The following is a 20,552-nucleotide window of genomic DNA, read 5'->3' as shown; positions in this document are numbered from 1 at the left end:
CTGCATTTTTAAGTTGAAGTTAATAAAATGGATAGAGTTGCATTTTCACCCAGAAGTCGGTACCATCAGAAGCTGGTACTATCCTCATAAAAGGAAAACAGGAACTATTAAGTTGACCTAGAAATATATTAAAGACAATTGAATAATAGGAAGTAAGTGAGAAAGCACTTAAGAAATTTTAAAATATATATTGGAAGGTCTTATTAATTGTTATCTAATTCTATAGTACCATGTTGTATCTAATGAATGTTTGCCTTGCCTTCTTCTTTATTATAAGGTTATAGAGGGTAAAAATCATAAAGGCAGGTAATTGGTTACTTAGTGTCCACACTTAGTCACGTAGCATATTAGAGTAGCAAGTAGGGAGCAAATAACAAGCCAGAGCTGGAATAAAATTCCAGAAGCATGGTCTTCTCAAAATTATGTGGTGGCCTGAGGATTTCCCCAGGAATCTCCATTTAGTTGGTATAAAAGCCATCTGGTAATCCTGAGATAACCAGATTTAGGGTGCATTTCTGGAGTAATGTATTTATTCAACAAATATTTTCTGAATTTCTAGTATGTTCCCGATATTATTCCAGGTGCTGGGGATACTGAGGTGAACAAAAAATTCCTTTCCTTATGAAACATATACTACAGAGTGATGGATAGTCAATAATATATAGCATTGCATAGTATCAGCATTGCATACTATTATAAGGTTAGATAGAAAACAATAAAGCAGAGATAGAGCAAAAGGGAGGGGTGATTTTTCTTTTCATTTTTTATGACTTGGAAAGAAATTGTGTCTCTGAAGAGGAGACTAGGGAAATTACGTGGTGGAACTGTCCATGGGACTATACGGAAAAAAACTCTCCAGGTAGAGGGAACAACACAATTCTGGGAGTGGTGAGGGAGGGAGGGCATGTTTGGTGTGTTTGAAGAATATCAGGAAGCTGATGTGGTTGGCACCCAGAGAGTTACATCGTGTAGAGTTTTGTAGGTCAGGGTCAGATCTTTGGACTGAGTTTTGAATGAAACAGAAAGTTATGGTGAATAACAGAGCTATGGTGAATAGCTATGGTGAAAAGCTATGGTGAATAACAGAGTGTCTTTACACGATTCATGTTTTAAAGGATAATTATGGCTATCATGTGGCAAATGCATGATAAATGATGTGAAGTAGAATTGGGAAACCATTAGGAGGCTATTCCAGTGTGCAGAGGAGACATGATGGTGGCTTGCACCATGTATAGTGAAGAACGGGGAGTATTTTTTAATACAACATGAAGATAGAGCTTATATGATTTGGTAGCAGACTGAATATGGAGAGAGAAAGCACAGAGCAAGAATGTCACTTAGGTTTGTGTTATTTACTAAGGTAGAAAACACCTGAGGAGGGTAAAGTTTGGGGGATGTTGAAACTCAGAGTTCATTTTACAGATGTTAATTTTGATGTTTCCAGGGAGGAACGTTGAATGGGCAGTTGTACAGATGAGAGTGACGTTCAGAGGAGTGGACTATAGATTAAAAAAAAATTTGAAGATGTAAGTATATGGAGAGAAGAGAAGAGCGAGATGCACCTAGCAGACACCAGATCCATTAGGAAAGTATAGCAAAAGCAAGAGCAGAAGATCTGTCAGGAATGCTGGATTTTAGGTTGGACACAACTTAATTCTCTTGAAGATTTATTGCATGATGTCCTTATCAGCACAAACACTCAGACACAAAGCAGCAAGCTGTTTTCAGATCTTTTTCTTAGTCTTTACAACACCTGTGGTCCTTGGCTCAGGACTATGGATTTTTGCTAATAACAAGACAGGGTTGAGCAATCAGGTCTTTACAGAGCACCATGCACATGGAGAGTATACAGTCTGAATCAATTAATTAATGATAATTAATTTATTTTCTTTTCCCCCTCAGAACTGAGATTCAATATTCCCAATGTCCTCTAAGTGTTTGAAAACATTAAATCAAATAAGAAGGCCTGGGACTTACAATATAAATGGTTCCTGGACAGTGGGTGCAAGTCCAACTTCGATCAGTGAAGGCATCACTTCTTTTGGTGCTTGCAGCTTATGTTGAAATTTTATCTTATGCCAATCCATTTCTTTTCTTAAGAAAACAAAATATCTTTGTCCTGAAAATAGTTTCCTTGGATGCCCCACTGTGTTATTGAACCAAACTTGGGCCTACTTGCTTGATGCACAGCAAAGAAGCTAATCTACTGACACCAGGTTGTGGTGAAGGAAAGTACAGCATTTATTTCAGGGTCAAGCAAGGAGAATAGGCAGCTCATGCTCAAAAGACTCAAAGCTCCCTGATGGCTTTCAGGGAAGGATTTTTAAAGAAAGTGGGAAGGAAAGGATCACAGGGAGTATGATCAACTCATGCATAATTCTCTGATTGGTTGATGGGGAGGTAACAGGGTGATGTTTCAGGAATCTCAATCATCAACCTTCTGGTTCCAACCAGTCTGGGGTCTACATGCTGGTGGTGAGCATGCAGTTAACTTCTTCCACCTGGTGGGGGTTTTAGTATCTGCAAAACAACTCAAAGATATGGCTCAGGATATTATCTATAGCCCTTGAGGAGGAATCAAAGGTCCTTGACTTTGTTTTATGGCTAAACTATTATTATTTTGTCTTGTTTGACTGCTTTTCTTTGTTTCTGTATTTTCTCACCTCTCTGATTAAATGTGCTCTTTGAAACTCGGAGAAGGCCTAGGAAGCTAGTTTTCTATAAACAAAGGTGGGGGACAAGGCAGGGGGGAAGGTGGTCTTCCCCTGGGAAGGCCCCACAGTGTCCTGATCTGTTTCAACTGGTCCTTTTCTTCAATATGTAAAATGTTTTAATGGGCTTATATCCATATGAATTCAATAGGTCTTATCCTGTATTTATGCAATCAAAAGTTTCTCCAGTGTATAAATCATCCTTCCTCATTTTCTCATCACCTCTTGTTACTCTGACCCAGTGACTACTGGTTTAGTGTGATGTCAAGGTCAATTGGACTTCACTGTCATGGTGAGATTATACAACTATGAGTTTTGGTAACTATTGTAAGGGGAGCTTGTTTATGATAAGAAATGTTGGAAAAATGAGACATCGCAAGTGGAGATATGATAAATTGACATGTCAGAGGTTGCCTTAACATTATATATAAATACTAATTATTTAATGTTATTCACTCCACATTATAAGCTTATGTTTAACCTATAATGTATTCATTCAACAACTAGCGAGCAGGCTTTAGTTAGACCCTGGATGTACAATGTTGTAAAAACAGAAACTAGGTTTACCAGTAAGCTTCCATGCAGACAATAAACAAGTAAGCACCCTGTAAAAATATAGCAAATTACAACTTATGAGGGAAACAAACAGTGTGCAAAGAAAGATGGGACTTGCTTAGGTAGAGAGACCAGAAATAGCATTTCAGAGGAAGTGACAATTATATTGAAACTTGAAGGATTTTTAAAAAAAGAGTCAACTGTGTAAGTACTGAGGGAGATGGGAACAGTGTATCAAATTCCTGAGACAGGTGTGTTAGGAAAAGATTAAGACATTTGTGTTGAAGAGGGGAAAGACAAGTAAGTGAAGGAAAAAATAGAACAGGTGAGGTTGGGAGGCAAATGAGGTCTTTAAACCTTGGTAAGCTCGTTAGTATTTCATTTTGGAAGTAGACCAAATAGCAGCAAACACTAGCTTTACATGAATCAGTGCTTGCCTCTTCAGATCAGAGTCCTTTTACCCTTTAAAATTCCATACCAATTGATATGTTATGTAATAGCATATTCCCTATGAGCTTTATGATTCACTTTACCCTGGAGATTATTCATTTATTCCTAATTTCTACCATATTATTTTTAAAAATCTTGAACCATAATAAGTACCTAATGTAGGTGTTAGAATCAAAGAGGCCTGGTAAATATGTATGGGTAAGTAGTTAGCTGTGTGACTTTTGGCAATTAATCTGAGTGTTAGTTTTCCTTAGCAACAAAATGGTAATAAAAATATTTACATAGTCAAGTTGTTGTAAGAATTAACTGAAATGATACATATAATGTGCAAGGTCTCAATAAACAGAAGATTATTATTGTTATTGTCATTATTATTATATTATTATTATTACGGCAACTATTGCCCTTACGGCTGTTAGATAAAATCATTTTCTTTTTGCTTTAGAATAAAATATAAGCTTAAATATTTATCTTAAACAATGGCAAGTTCTGAGCAAAGTTTATTTTATATGCTATCTGAGGGGAATAACAGAATATAAATAGAGTAGCCTCCCCAGAGGGATGGCCCAAGTGTATAAAGAGTTCTGAAGGTAATTGTGGTTTCTTCCTAGATTGGAAATAGTTATTCAAAGATTTACAGAAATCCAGCTTACCACACACCTATGTACATGGTTTTTTTCTTCTTTGCGTCTTTGTGCTGTATATTAGAGGAAATAAAACAGCAGAGAAATTACAAGATACTATGAAGCACTTCTTTCAATTAAGTTTCAGAAGCAGATTGTGAAACTCATTCTAGAGAAAGAGTGAAGAAATACATAAGTTGTCTCTAAAGGCTTGTCCTTACACTGTAGTGAAGCTTTGGAAATGAAGCTGACAGTATGAAGGTATGAAGGGCTTCTTTGGGATGTGAATGGAGGAATGACTGTATAATGTTACTTTGAAGAAGTTCTGTTTTGACTAGCGGTATTTTTCAATGGTGTATAACTCTTAAATTAAAAATAGATATTTTTATAGATATGGTAAAGAGTTAATCCTAACATCTTAGTTAGGGAAAAACAAATTAGTGAGTTGAGTATGTCAAAATGTCTTAAGAATTATCTAGACAGGACTCAGTCATTGTAACTGGAGGGGGCAGACTGGTCACTTTATATGTGAGTAATGCAGAAAATATACAAGGAAAGTAATCCTGAGGAAGTTGTATACACAAGAGGTTTGGTTTGAGAGTCAAATCCCAATGGCAAAGGTCTCAAAAAATGTAACCAGAATGGAGACTATAGGATTTGCTATTTTAAAACATTTCTAAATTCGATTTCAATATTATAAAATTTAGTGAAATTTATTATGTATGCACTACTTGTTAAACCAGAGGTGTACACAGATGAAAAAAATTGTACCTGTCCAGGAGAGATGACACATAAATAAATGAGTGTAATACAATGAGAAGTAAGGTGTATAGATGACGGTCTAGAAAATGTCAATGGTTTAGCATTCTAAAACTTGGCACATAGCTGGATTTAATTCTTTGTTACATTATAGTACATATGCACACACATGTGTGCAGTAAACATACATGTGTGTGCATTTATATGCAGTACATTATGGGGTTATGACGCTTAGTGATAATTAAGAAAGCTCCTCTAGAAATAGGACATCTGTGACCCTATAACCTGGTTCTAACACTTGCCGGGAAAATTATTTAAACCCTCTAAGCTTCCATTTCTTCACATGTGAAACAGGAATATTGGTATCTATTCCATAGCCTTGTTAAGATTACATAAGATAGTGCTAGTTAAGCACTGGCCCAGTGACCGACACAGGGGATTTCAAGAAATATTAGCTATTACTTTCATGTTGCTTTTGTCACTTTTAGTAGTAGTAGCAGCAGTTTTATAAAATCAAGGTGACTAAAAGAATAGTTTCTCAGTGGCTATTATTCTCCTATCTATCTTAGAGGACACATATCGAGAAGATCTTTCCCAAACTTTCATTGTATCAAGAATAGAGGGACTTCCCCGGTGGCGCAGTGGTTAAGAATCTGCCTGCCAATGCAGGGGACACGGGTTCGAGCCCTGGTCCGGGAAGATCCCACATGCTGCAGAGCAACTAAGCCCGTGCGCCACAACTACTGAGCCTGCGCTCTAGAACACGCGAGCCACAACTACTGAGCCCGCATGCCACACTGTTGAAGCCCGTGTGCCTACAGCCCATGCTCTGCAACAAGAGAAGCCACCGCAATGAGAAGCCTGCGCACCACAATGAAGAGTAGCCCCCACTCACCACAACTAGAGAAAGCCTGCGCACAGCAACGAAGACACAACGAAGCCAAAAATAAATAAATAAATTTGAAAAAATAAAAAGCGTTTAAAAAAAACACATTTCTGTGACATTTGCTAAGTGCCCAGCAGTGATCTAACCGCTATACAAGTATTAACTCATTTAATCAGCATAATAATGAGATAGCAATGATGATCATTATACTGTGTCACATTGTACTAACGGGGACGCTTCTCTACTAACCACTGAATGGGAGGAAAGGCAATTTCCAGAAAATTAGTGCTGACAGGATAATCCCTTAAATACACTCTCTCCCTCTCTCTCTCATATTGGAAAATAGATCCAGATTATACTACAACTCTCCAACTTTCCTTCTAATAATATGTCATGTACATCTTTCTACGGTATTACCCATAGATCCACCTCATCATTTTTTAAGTTTATTGAGTTTCAGTTTTGCAAGATGAAGAGTCCTTGGCACGGATGGCGGTGGTGGTTGCACAGCAACATGCACATTCTTAATCCCACTGAACTGTACACTTTAAAATAGTTAAGTAGTAAATTCTGTGTTATGTGTATTTTACCTCAATAAAACACTGGAGAAAAAGAAAGTCTATAGAATGTCAAGGCTGTACTAGATTTTGAATGATATATAGATTACTTCAAAATCTTTACTTTTATAAGCAGTGCTGCAATAAATATCACAATAATTTTCTTCAAACACTGATTTTCTGTAGAGTATGATAAGAAAATAACAACTATCATTTATTGAGTGTTCACTGTGTGCAAGGCACTACACTTTATACAGATAATCTCATTTGAACCTCACAATAACCCTATAAAGTTGATAATCCTTGCCTACTCTTTTCAGATGATGCAGGATGTTCCTTGCGCAGGAACACCTGTTTGAAGTGGCAAGTTGGGGCTGACATCCAGTTTGAACATCTTTTACCAGCAGTGGCTCTGAAGTTCCCTGCCCTGAGGTTTCCCATAACTTGTATGATACAGAACCAGGGTTGAATTCAGGAAGTCTCACATGAGAATACACTGAATCACTACACAAATGCCTCCTGTAGAACTAAATTCCCAGGAGCACAACTGCTATGTCAGAGGGTAGACACGTTGAAGATGTTTCTTTCAAAAAGAGTTTCACTTTTTACTCTCCACCAATGGTTTTTGAGAGTGTCTGTTTCCTCATGCCCTAGGTAACCCGGATATCACAATTCCTTTTTTTATTTGTTAGGTGTTTATTATCATAGTGCAAAAAGTTGCCAGACAATGCTATATTTTTTTCCTGGAAAAAGTCATTGTGGTTCTTTTATCTAATCTATGGTAATTGACACTTTTCTGTTATTTGACTTTTTGTCAAAAGTAGATGTTTTAAAATCTTGGAAAATTGATGTTGTGATGGCATTGATTTTGCTGCCTGAGCAACCTGGCTTGACATACATTGACACACTTGATAAAGGGATTTGGTTACACAAAGTTGTAGACTTCTTTTGGATGACATTTTGAAATTTTTGAGAGCAGACAAAGATACTTAAATGCCTTATTGTATTTTTAAAGGCCGTTTCATCCATTGCAAGGCCATTTCCCTTGGTATGAACAAAATCAATTTTATTAGAATATTTGCCAACCATAAGCTGTATTTATAGACAGCATATGTGCTTTATATCAAGCTACTTCAAAGCCTGTGTTAATAGAATCATCAAGGCCCTCCAGTCCAGGCGTACTTGTAAATTGTTAGTGTGTCCTTTTATCTTTTAAGATCTTCTGATGTGGAGAGTGGATAAAGGTTTGGAACAATTTTTAAAGACTCATGTAAAATTTCATCCATGCAAAAGCATTTTACGCAAATGCTTTTTCTATTAGATTAGTGCAAACTTTACCTCTCATTTTAATCTAGTCCATGCATTCACATTTTTAATTGTTTACCATCTTTTCATGCCCAATAAACGTGTTGCCTCAAATAAAGAATTAGATCTCATTCTCAGTTCAACAGAATGACTCGGAAGAGTCTCTGATAACACACATATTCAGTTTTCCATTTCTTTAAAATAGATATCATGGCAACCAAAATTTTAAAATTCAATAGTACAAGCAGATTGTATGAAATCTCTCCATGTCTAAGACTTTTATTCTTATGAGCCTTCCTTAGAGTACCCGTAATACATTTGTGTTTCTCTTGAGCCTCAAGCATGAGAGCAGTTGCTTCTTTTCATTTGGATACTGAGTTAAGGTGAGTATTAGGGCTAGATATGTCTAATAATCATAAATAAGTTTTGCTCACAGTTATGTCAACTCATATGTTCTTTGTGGTTTTTTTATATAAGGTCAAGCAAATGAAACAGTAGGACATATGAATAGTTCCAGCTCAATTCTTATTTGGAACAATATCATTCCTGGCTACAAACAACAATGTGGTTCAGGTTACATCCTGATTCAGACACAGAGATAATAAGTGATCAGTTAGACCCCAATGACTGCAAGCAGTAGAAACTAATTCTAGCTAATTCATACAGAGAAAAATGGACATCAGTTAGCTGGATGATGAGAAGAGCAATGGGAAGGTGATGAGAAGAGTAAAGAGTCAAGCTACTTCTACACTCAGAAGATCTGTGGGTTTAGATTACAATAACTACTCCAAATGAACATGCTTCACCTGATATTTTTTCCTGCACCAGCATCATGCTTTTCAAGATTTAAAGTCTTCAAAGAGAGAATCTGATTAAACTTGCTTAGGTTAGGGGGTAAGCAGTAACACACTGAATAAGAGTTCTACCATGACTGTGCATAATAGAGGCAAGATAATTCCTTAAAGTACTAAAAGAAGAAGAGTGAGTGGATACTAAGCAAACACAAATCAGAAAAAAAGTATATTATGGCAGAAAACGAATCATTCCTGGAAATAACTCCATTATTTGGCAACATATTTTTATTTAAAAAATTATACACATTTTATAACAAGTTTTTTTAAAGTACTATCTAGATTTAATGTAGAAAGATATATAATAAAACTTACTGAATAAGCATTGTTTTTTAGCCATTTTTGGACATGGCAGAATAAACATTTATTTCATAATTCTGGCCTTGCCACTAACCAGCTGTGTGACTTTGGGTCAATAATATTATTTTTCTGGATATCCAATGTTTTGCCTACTTAAAATGAATAAATTGGGCAAAGATCTCTCTAAGGTATCAACTATAGCATAAGCATGATCCCTGGATCCCACTTACTTTTTCAACCCTAACCCGAACTGGAAAGGTGAGTAGTTTATGGCCATGCTTTCAAGCTTTGGCCATAATGAGCTGGATTAGCTTTTCTTGATTAACTTGTCTTGTTCCAATAAAATAAGAAAGAAGTTCCATAATTATTCTCGGCAAGCATCCAAAAATATGCCTCACTATCCAGTTCCAATTAATAATGTGTGACTTGTTAAAAACAGATTTTGTTCATTTGAAGGTTTTAATAGCACCCAGTTTCAACTTAGTTCTCTTGGGAAAATATTTAGCATGCATTTAGCTAGCTTGACACACACAACTAATTAATTTGTCTAAAGTGAACTATTATATGAATCATAAACAAAGAACTGAGAATTGAAATAGTGCCAGAATTAAAGCTTGAGGTAGTTTATGCTTAATTAGCCTCAGGTTGTTTTTTTGGTTCCTATTTCTATTAAATAAGGTACATAGATTAATATTATATCATTCTTCAGGCAGAAAACTGAAAACTCACGGAGTAATGGGTGCTTTTATGTATTTTGAGAAATTGAAAGAGCTTTCAGAAACGTGATTTTTAAGAAATATGTCTAAATGGCACAGATCAACTGATGATGGACAGGGTGACAAACTAACATGAGCTGCTATGCCTCACTCCCTAGCTCAATCCTAGAGATGCGCAGAAACGGGAGGGAGGTTGATGGATCTAAGTAGAATATTTACGTTACACACTTATTAAATGTTTAATACTTTCCATTTCTTAGTAGGAGTATTCATTTACTGTAAAAAATCTTGGGAAACAGAGCTGGTTATATTCTAGTGTAAGGGGGAAACAGTCCTCCAAAGTAGAAGAGAACCAGGTGCAATGAGAGGGAGAGGTACGAGGACAAATCTTTAGTTGTGATGTCTCCCTGCTCCCTGTCTTCCACTGGTATTGCTTTGGAAAACCATTGTCCAGCCAGTAATTAATGCAAGATAGAAAACCAGCATGCTGTTTTAGCTTGGGCATGGGATCGTATTATATCATCGGGCTGAGATGGGGTGTAGATAACAAGAAATATAAGTAGATTGGTTGGCCATTGCCATTTATTACTTCTTATCCTCACCTCTTTTTATGAAACTGAAGGTGAGAAAATTATATCCCAGTAAGATAATATTGGTGGAGGTAAATTTGCCTGGTAAATAAATTTGCCTGGTGTGGAACAGTTTGTAAAGACTGTACCTTGAGACACTTCTATTCCCAAGTACTAAATTTATGGGTGGCTGCTAAGTAGGGCCTGGGCTACTTTAGCTACTTCTCCCCACACTCATCATCAGCCTCGTGGTTGATATGTCCAGGGGAAAGGTTACCGGAGGGAAGCACAGCAATTTATATGAGGAAGACAATTGCTTCAGAAGACAGATATTTAACATCTTGTATGAGAAGAAGCAGAATTTCTTGACCAGATGAAAAAAGGATTTTAAAAAAAGAAAAGAAATTATCTTCAAAAGATAAAAAAAAAAATATTGGTATAACAGAGTAGGTGTTTATAAAAAAGAATTAATTCAAAATACTGGGTATGAAATGTATAATAATTTGAACAGACAACTTAATGGATGAACAGCAGAAAGAAAACAACCAAAGCATGAATTAGTAAACTGAAAGATCAGATTTAGAAACCCTTTTCATATATCTTAGGAAAAGATCAGTAAGGGATAGAAAGAAGGAAAATTAAGAGTTAAGACATGTGAAAGCTAGAGGAATTCTCAGTAGATGTATAATGGATTTTCCATAGACAGAGAAAAATAAACAATGAATAAATAGAAGGAAATAGTTGAAGAAATAAATTACCCTAATTTCTCAGATTAAAAAAAGAAAAGAAACTGTCATTTTAAAGGAACACATAGAATGCCAAACAAAAAATAATGAATAGAGCAAAGTAAAACTAACCAAAAAAAAAAAAAAAACCCTTAGAAACATTAAACTGAATCTTAAGAATATCAATAAAAGACAGGGGAAAGGGATGCTCTAAAAACTTACAGAGAAAGAAATACATTACTTCCATAAGTATAAAATTTGGATTTGTGTCAGACTTCTCAAAAACTTTAAAAACAAGGATGAAATAATATTTTCAAAGAAAAGAAGCTCTAACATAGAATTTTATATCTGTCTAACTCTTTACACAAATGTGAGAGTAATACACAATCATTCCCAGGCATATATGACCTCAGAAGTTTTATCAATTTAGTTTACTAATTTTAAAAGGAACCTCAGATGAAGTATTTCATTAAAAACAAGAGCAAGAATTCTGGTAGGATGTGGCAAGATATGAGGACTAAGGATGAGTAAATAATTTAGTAGAATTTAATATCTTCTTTAAAAAATCTGCCCCAAAAATGTGTATAAATCACAATCCAGAAGTAAAGTCCTATGGCACAAACATGAAGTAAGAGTAGGACAAGTTACTAAGCACTTATCTTTTCCATGAAGAAGATATAAATAATAATACATTTAGAAAATTGAAATGAAATATTAAACATAAATGAGTCAAATAAATTAAGCCCAATTTTAAATGGTATAAAAATATAATGCAGGGCTTCCCTGGTGGCGCAGTGGTTGAGAGTCCGCCTGCTGATGCAGGGGACGTGGGTTTGTGCCCCAGTCTGGGAGGATCCCACATGCCGCGGAGTGGCTGGGCCAGGGAGCCATGGCCGCTGAGCCTGCGCATCCAGAGCCTGTGCTCCACAAGGGGAGAGGCCGCAAAAGTGAGAGGCCTGTGTACCGTAAAAAAAAAAATATATATATATATATATGTGTGTGTGTGTGTGTGTGTGTGTGTGTGTGTATATATATATATATATATATATATATAAAAAATGCAAAACTTTCAAATAAACAAAAAGCATGAACAGAGAAAAAAGAAATAGAGAATGTGGTAAATATGTAACATGAAATAAGATGGCTAAAACAGCCATAATACAGCTGTAATTGCAATAAATGTAAATAAGTTAAATTTATTGATCAAAAGAGCATCTCAGATTGGATGAAAATGATCTGTCACTCTCATAATTTTAGTTTACCAAGAAACAGACTTTTAGACAGTGATTTGTGTGCAAGAGGTTTATTGAGGTGAGCTCTTAAGAACAATAGTTGTAGGGAGTGAGGGAAGGAGGATTGAGCAGAGGAAAGTTGAACTGTGATAGAGTTTCAACAAAACACACAACTGATTCCACAGGGACGTCTAAAGCTGGAATGGTCTTTCAGATATGTCCAATACTTGGGAAAGGAGGTTGGAACTTTAGGCCAACTCATTAACCAGGTAAATATTTGGTGTGGGCTAACACTAGGAGGTGACATAACCTTGAATGAAGCAGTTCCCTTTGGCCAAGGGTAATCCCTGGACAAGGACTCATCTGTAAGTCATAGAGGGGTAATAGTGCCAGTGACTGAGAGAATGAGTTTCTCAGTCCTGAAACGGAGAGGGTTGGTGAGGACAGTTACAGTCGACACCTTGAGCCACTCAATTTCACTTGCTTCATGAAATATATTCACCCGTCTGTGAACTACTTCTATAAAACTCTAGCTGGTCTCTTCCTGGGAAAACTTCAAGAAAGATTAGTGGGGCAAACTAAAGTCCCTGCCCCTGTAGTTAGTGTTGGGACCACAAATGATACTCATCATCTTCCTGTACTACTACTCATGCTAATCACATCTCAATTTCACCTAGTATCTCTGCTAGTCTTGGTGACACTAACATCTATATGAGGTCTGAGCCCCTAGTTCAGGATATGGCCGCTACACTTTTCATTTACTACTGAGATTGATTAAGGCAGCATCAAGCAGCCACCATGGATAACTAAGTGTCACATACATTCTTTCTGCCTCCAGGTATAACAGCAGCCCTACCTCCTCTTGATAATCAGGGTCAAATAGCTCCATCAGGATGGTGTCTCCTTCCCTGGTCTGCTGAGTTTTCAACATGAAGAGCCTGAAGTGACTAGGGGTTAGCCATGGCTTAAAGTTTCATGGAAGTGAAAGTGTTTCCATCTGGGATCCAGAACCTCTATATCCATAGTGCTTGGAGTTGCAGGAATGGAAATCAAATATTTCCCAAGTGGATCAGTGAACACAACAATAACTATACTAGTTCTATCCCTGGGTTCTTGCACTCTATTTTTTTGGGTCACAGCACCCCAACATATATTGTTGATTTAGAGTATATACTATGACTGGAAGATGAGACCCTGTTCTTTCTGGGTATCAGAAACTGATGCCTCAGTTTGAGTGGTGCAGTATGTGGTAGGACCAGTGGATTCCATGGTAATGTATCACTGCTGGACCTCCTTTGCTGTGAAAGGAATCCCTTGCACTGAAGTGATACTTTGTGGGATTCCTTGTTGCTGGAACAAACTTTATAAACCTTCAGACAGTGATGTTAGCCACCAGTACTTGCCACCAAGTGCTGGTTGGTTTCACTGAGGCATGGTACCAAATCAGAAGCTCAGTTGCTGGAAAAGTAAACATTCTGCAGTGTCAGTACCTAGATCAGACTTAGTGATATATAATCAGAACCATCACTTCTGCATAATTTAGTTTTTTAAGGGAGGCACCAATCTCCACCAATACCCAGATAAAATATTGGTTTGCATTAACTATTTTAGCTAGGTTGATGAGGGGAGTTTTCAGAGTCTTCCTCTTGGCTTTCCCCACTCTGATAGTTCTTATCCCACAGACCAAGGAACTAATGTGTCAGTTCTGCTAACTAGCAAGTATATGTATTCTAATTATTTAGTTGGTGGCTGGAAAAAGTGACCACTGGGTGAACCCTTGAGCTCAGTGAATCTACTGGTGAGCTGGACCTAGACCAGAGTTCTTTAGTTAATCTCCATACATCCTCATTCTAACAGGGACACCATAATCATGTTTCAAGTTCCCAAATATCAGTATCAACTCAGATTTTGTATCCAACATTTTCAAATATCTGTGCAGTTTGAGTATTCCCCTTTTCCCAGTGTAGTTACCTGCATCAATGATCATAGTTACATTTGGGGAAAGACTGAGGGAATCATTACAATAAATACTTGTAATTACTACAGAGTTCTCCTCCTAAGGACCTGGTATTTCTTCCAGTCATTGGGTTCTTGGTCTAAGGTGTGGCTCAGAGCTAGAAAGTGGCAAGGAGTCATGATTTTACTGGATTGGATATCCTCAGCTTCCTGATCATCCATCCTTGAATTATTTTGATTGTATAGACTGAGTAATAACCTTCTGTGTTGCTGATCCATCTTGCTTCCAGGGTACTGTGTTCTATCAATATATAACCACCTTCATAGCTTTCTGTAGGTCAGCACCACCCGTTTTCTGGCTGCCATTGAGGTCTTTTTGCTTATTTCTATAGTTGCCGCCACATGCCTTCTCATAAATACCACCAGTTGGTCTCTGTTATTTTGAGATCTTACCATGTCCCATTGTTATCAGTCTGTAACAGCATCTTCTACCACCAGATGGCAAGCTTCTCAGTGATGCGGGTGCCCCACTCAATAGTGCATTCCTTAGAACTTTGGAAAACCAAGTGTCTCTGGGCTTTCTCATGGAACATTGTTAGATGGTGGTTTTCCTAGTTATTCTGGTTATCACTGAGGGGAGCTATAAGCCAAAGGGGACTAGTCGTGGATACAGGTTGAGAAGGAGCCAGGGGTTTTTAGTGGATGAAAACAGCAGAGGTGAAAACAATGAACTAGGTACAGTCCTTTGGAAACAGTAGACTTTATTCTGCTCAATAAATTAGTTCTTTGTCTTCTTTCCTTTATTTAATATATGCACAGCTGACTGTAGCCCAATGATACTAACAAAAAATTGAAAAATTAGAAAACACAATACTCAACCTTGGTTCAGAGTTCTTATTAATTCTAAACCCAAATATATCCAATGATTTATTTCTGTGAATTATTAAAATCCACAAATTTATTCTCTTAGGAAAGAACTTATTGGCCCCATTTTAAACTTCACTAAAAAGTAAGAACCATGGATGCTGAGATGTTTTCCCTATTGTTTACTTAACCTAAAGTCACAAAGACATTTTCCTGTATTTTCTTCTAGAGGTTTTATAGTTTTCAGTTTCATTTCTAGGTCTATGATATATTTTGAGTTAACTTTTGTATATGGTGTGAGGTATAGATCAAATGTCTTTCTTTTTTTCCCCTTATGCATACGGAAATCTAATCGTTCCAGTATCATCTACTGAAAAGACAATGCTTTTTTTCTACTGAATATTCTTCTCTCCTTTGTTAAATGACTATATATATATATGTGGGTCTATTTCTGGACTCTATTTTTTCACATTGACTTATTTGCCTATCTTCACATTAACACCATACTCTTTTGAAGTTTTTCATTTTGGGGTGCTTTTACTTTTTTTCTTGCCTTATTGCCTGGTTAGAACCTCCAGTATGATTTTGAATAGAAGTGGTTGTGAGTGGATATCCTTGCCTTGTTCTTGATCTTAGGAAGTAAGTTCAGTCTTTCACAATGAAGAATAATGTTAGATGTAAATTTATTATAGATCGCCTTTATTAAATTTTTTAAAAAGTGTCTGTTGCTAGTGCGCTGACAGTTTTTTAAGTAAGTAATGGGTGTTGGATTTTGTCAAATGATTTTTCTGTGTCTAGTGAGATGATGATATATTTTCTTCAGTCTGATAATACAGTGAATTGCATTGGTTTGTTTTCAAGTGTTAAACTAACTTCACACTCAAGATAAATCCCAATTTGTCATGATGTATTATTCTTTAATATATTGTTGGATTCAATTTGCTAACATTTTATTAGGAATTTTTGTATCCTTCTTCCTGAGAGATATTAGTCTGTAGTTTTCTTTTCCTATAATAACTTTGCCTGATTTTGATATTAGAATAATACTTGCCCCATAAATGAGTTGGAAAGATTTTCCTCTGCAATTTTCTGGCAGAATATGCATAGATTTGTATTTTTTCTTTCTTACATGTTTGGTGGACTTAGTGAAGTTAACATATTTTTGGAAAATTTTAACTTGATATTCAATTTCCTCAATAAATATAGGACTATTCAGATTATCTGAGAAGACCCAAATTACTCTTTGATACTGTTTAACTGATAGTCTTGCTTCTGAAGAAAATTGGACAAAAAGAATTCTCTAGCATTAGAGACTTGTAAAAATTAGAGGAAAAAGAAGGTAAGAAAAATAGAATAAAACCAATTGCAAAAGAAGTTTTTAAAATTCATGTGAATTTTGACAGTGGGAAAAAAAGTATGTCAAGGGGTTTTCTTAATCTAAATACATCTAAGTTTGTAAGGTTTGTTCTTATCAGATATCATTAATTTATATATGCCATATAAAGTTTATGGAGATGGATAGGTCATGATTAGTAATACATAATATTTCATATTAGTACTGATATAATCAAGATAATGTAAATGTCAAGAAATAAAACTCCTTTATTCATGCATTTATTCACAAACTCACTTATATATTCATTGATTCAGTATCTTAACACATTCATGAACTTATTTATTCCCAAATGTCAATTACTGAAGATCTTTTATGTGCCAGACACTATTTGAGGCCCTGGAAATTTAGCTGTGAACCATAAAGACCAGCATAAGAAAACAAATAGGAAAACTTCTGATGACCATAAATACTGTAATAAAAATAAGGCCAAATGATGCAAAAGAGAATGATCCAGGGGCTGCTCTAGATTGGGGGATCAGAAGGGTATTAATAAGGAGATGGAATTCAAGCTGACCTCTCAATGACAAAAAGGAACTTGTCACGAACATATTTAGAGGACAAATAATTCATGCAAAGGAAACAACTCATGAATAAAAGAACATGACGGAATGAGCTGGGCCAATCTGAGGATCTCTGAGTCCAGTAGAGCTGGAGGAGACTGAGGGAGATGCAGACAGTGGGAGCTAAAGAGAAGTGGAGAAGATCTACATAAAAGGCACTTTAGGCCAAAGTGTAGTGTAATTTAGTTAGGAGAAATGGGAATTTCATGGACAGTAACAAGCAGAAAAGTGACATATGACGTACACTTTTAAAAGGTCGTCCAGACGCTATGTGGAGAATAGACTGGGGCAAGAGTAGAAATGAGGAGATCAGATGAAAGATGATGGTAGCTTGAACCAGGGTAATGGTAACAGATATGGAAATAAGTGAATAGATATGTGTTACACTTTGGACATAGACACAACATGCTGCTGGACTGGATTAAGGAGTTGGAGAATATTTCCCTCCAGCTGACTTGCACATTTTTGGCCTTAGTGGCACATGTGGTGTTATCATTTCCTCAGATAGAAGGTACTGAATAAGAAGATTTGAAGGAATACAAATTAATAGGTTTTTTGGGATATCTTAAGTTTGAGGTATCTAATGGATATTCCAGTGGAAATGTCAAATAGGCATTTGAATTACATAAATTCAGAGTTTAGGGTGATGTCACTCACTCATTCACTCATTACACAAAAACTTACTAAGAGACTATTATATGTGAGGTAACTGTGACAGCAATGGGGATGTTAATATAAGGAAGAAGTAAGGTCATCTCTTCAAAAAAATTCACCTTCTAGAAAGGGAGACAGGCATATAAATGCATAATTACTATACAGTGGGGTGATATAATAAAGGAAGGAACAGATCACTTTAAATATCAGCTGATGGCAAATCATTTCTGCTTGAGGGAATTGATAAAGCAGCTGCTAAAATTTTGAAGTTGATAGTATTTTACTTTTAGTGCAGAAATGATGCCAAATTACTAGAGTAAAATTTCTGAAAATACTCTTGTAAATGTGTATGAGATCTTTGAAAGTTAAGCTGAATATCTTCAGAAAGAAACCATAGCTCTCATACACATTTACAAGAGTATTTTCAGAAATTTTACAGACAAATAGAAGAATCAATGCACCACATGCACTGAAAGTAGAGCATTTCTCACGTATTGCATGTGGTCCAGTTAGTTTTATCACCTTTTTTGGATAACGTTATTATCCAATGAGTAATTCAATGGGCATCAATTTCCTTTCCATCTTCTTTAATATTGTCTAGGCAAGTGAGAATTTGTCAAGGTATATTTAAAAAATAGCAATAAGTGCCCACATCCTCCAGGCAGTTTCCTGGCAACACTTATATAGCAAATCTTATTTTCAAATGCTTGCTGCTGCTATCACGTACTCTACTTAATTAAGGACTTTGTGGACTTCTTGTCCTACTTCTGTCTGTTTCTGCTTCACATATAGCCTTGAAAGCAGCAAGCAAATTGCTTGAAACCAAAAGTTCAATTCCTTCTTGCACCCTCCTGGAAACTGTGAGTGTGGGGCAAGAGATGGGTGATTAGGTAGATAATTTGCCTCAGTCAGACAGGTTATGTATTCCCAGCAGAGTTAAGAAATAAGAATGCTCTAAATGGAGGAAGCAGTTTTCCTGTCAGTTTTCAGGTCCCTCTTCAGGTGTGTAGTGCAAGGCCTAAAATTAAGTCCCAATATTATGTGCTGTCTTGACATCTGGTGAAACCAGGAGGACCTCAGATAGCCTAACCACAAGCTCCCCTTCCAATTCTGCTTCTGTGAATAAGGTCTCCTAGCCAAGCAACCCTTCTTATCAAGAGGACCAACTGAAGTTTCTGGTTATGCCTGAGAAGTCAGTTTCAGTTCCCTCCCAGTCTATGGGATTATGCAAACAAGCCAATTATATCCTCCCACAGAGCCAGGGGTCATCCCACGCTCTTGGTACTACAAAGCCCACCTCCCCCAGCTGTTCACTCTGTTTCTGAGTGCAGCCTCCATGTAGCCCTGAATTGAATGCAGTGTTTTACTCCTCTGGGCTGTGAGTATACGTGACTAATAAACTGCTGTCAAGCTCATCCGTTTGATGTCAGGTGTTGTGCCTTTGGCCATCCCCATAATATTAGGGCAGGGATCTCTTCTTCATGAATGGGGTGACTAGGGGGTGGTTGAAACAAGTTGGTACTAGAATACACACAGCTTTTTGCCCTGGACAGGAACAGAACACTTTAAGAACAGGAGGGGTACACCTTCACCCCAAGAAGTGTGGGTTGATATCAGCTAATTTCCAATGTAACCAAAAGAAATAACTTGCTTTCTTTGCCAACATAAATTGTCCTGTTTTCTGAAACTTGATGTTATATATACACAGTTCTGCTTTCTTCCTGCCTCTTTGCCTTTTGATATGATCCTCTACCTGCACCAGTATCTTAATTCTCAGTTTTGCATAGATTAGTCCCTTTTCTAATTAAACTTTCTTTTCTGGGGGCCTTTCCAAGATACACAGCCTTCTCACACTGTGCTACAATGGGTGTTCAGAAGCAGGCGTTCTGTGAAAACAAATCCTTTCCATCCTCTCTTGGCCCTTGACTTCTACAATTATGATCCTTCAGGTTTTGATTGGAGTCTATTCTTTGCTCGTCAACTCCTGCCAAGTTCAGTAGTTAGGATGCTTGCATGTGGTCTCATTATTTTGTTTGGAGTATTATCCATTTTTAGATCACCAGGCAATGTTCCTTCCAAAAATGTAAAAACTCCACCACAAACGAGAGCTATTAGGGTTTCTTTCCTGCTCCTTGGATTAGCACTGTGAATTGAAGTTGACTAACATCTATTACCCACATGGGTATGTCTGCGAACATTTGACACAGTAAGTTGTGACCCACTTGCAGTTGCCTTCAGTCTCCAAGCACATACAGTTTTCAGAAATAACTGTTGATGCTATCAGCTTTGTAGCTATTTTCATATACATAGGTAGCCACTCTGTAGTCACACATGTGCACATACATACACACTCATGCATACTCCATTTTCATACATACAATAGATTACTTGTTTGTTCCCCATTCTCTCTCCTCTGCTGCAAAAATATTCCATTTCCATTTGATTCTAATGGAAAATGTTCTCCAGAGTGAAAGGGGGCACTTGGTTATCTAATAAACTGGAGCTGCAGTGATAACACATTCAGAGTTGTCAAGGAGGAGGAGATTGATTTCTGCAAATGGAATCAGATGGCAACCAAAAGTGATAGCTTCAAAACTATCTCCCCCTTCTGTTTGACATCGATCTTTTCTACATGTGCCAGCTCATTATCTGGTGGGCAAAGGGGAATTGCGACTTGACGTCATCCATGGCAGTTTTACAACGGAGAGTGGAAGGGCAGACTGTCTGGTACTGATTGACAGAGGTTTTTAGCCCACAAATGATGGCATGATATACTTATCTGGGAAGAAAAGTATTTATTTGTGGATCAAAGTTGCATTTAAATAGCTGGAGATCATGTTGTAAATGGTGAGAAAACCTACAATATTCAATTTCAGTCTACGC

At 36.8% G+C, this 20,552-nt stretch overlaps 1 long non-coding RNA gene across 2 annotated transcripts in view; it reads left to right on the top strand.

Moving 5' to 3' along the window:
• The window catches only part of LOC113620823 (uncharacterized), a 50,636-nt gene that overhangs the window by 22,125 nt on the left and 7,959 nt on the right, over positions 1-20,552 (top strand). The window contains exons 5-6 of one of the 2 annotated variants that reach the window (XR_003432931.1): positions 4,482-4,600; positions 5,668-5,779. The exons of the other annotated variant lie outside the window; for it this stretch is intronic. This is a non-coding gene — a long non-coding RNA (uncharacterized LOC113620823). Of the gene's footprint in view, positions 1-4,481; positions 4,601-5,667; positions 5,780-20,552 lie in introns of those variants that run through there. 2 annotated transcript variants of the gene reach the window in all.

Source organism: Aethalodelphis obliquidens, unplaced genomic scaffold, assembly GCF_003676395.1.
Source record: "Aethalodelphis obliquidens isolate GAN/ISIS:26980383/991018 unplaced genomic scaffold, ASM367639v1 scaffold8, whole genome shotgun sequence".
NCBI classification, from domain to species: domain Eukaryota; kingdom Metazoa; phylum Chordata; class Mammalia; order Artiodactyla; family Delphinidae; genus Aethalodelphis; species Aethalodelphis obliquidens.
Note: the sequence above shows the minus strand (reverse complement) of the source record. Positions and strands in the feature narration are given on the sequence as shown.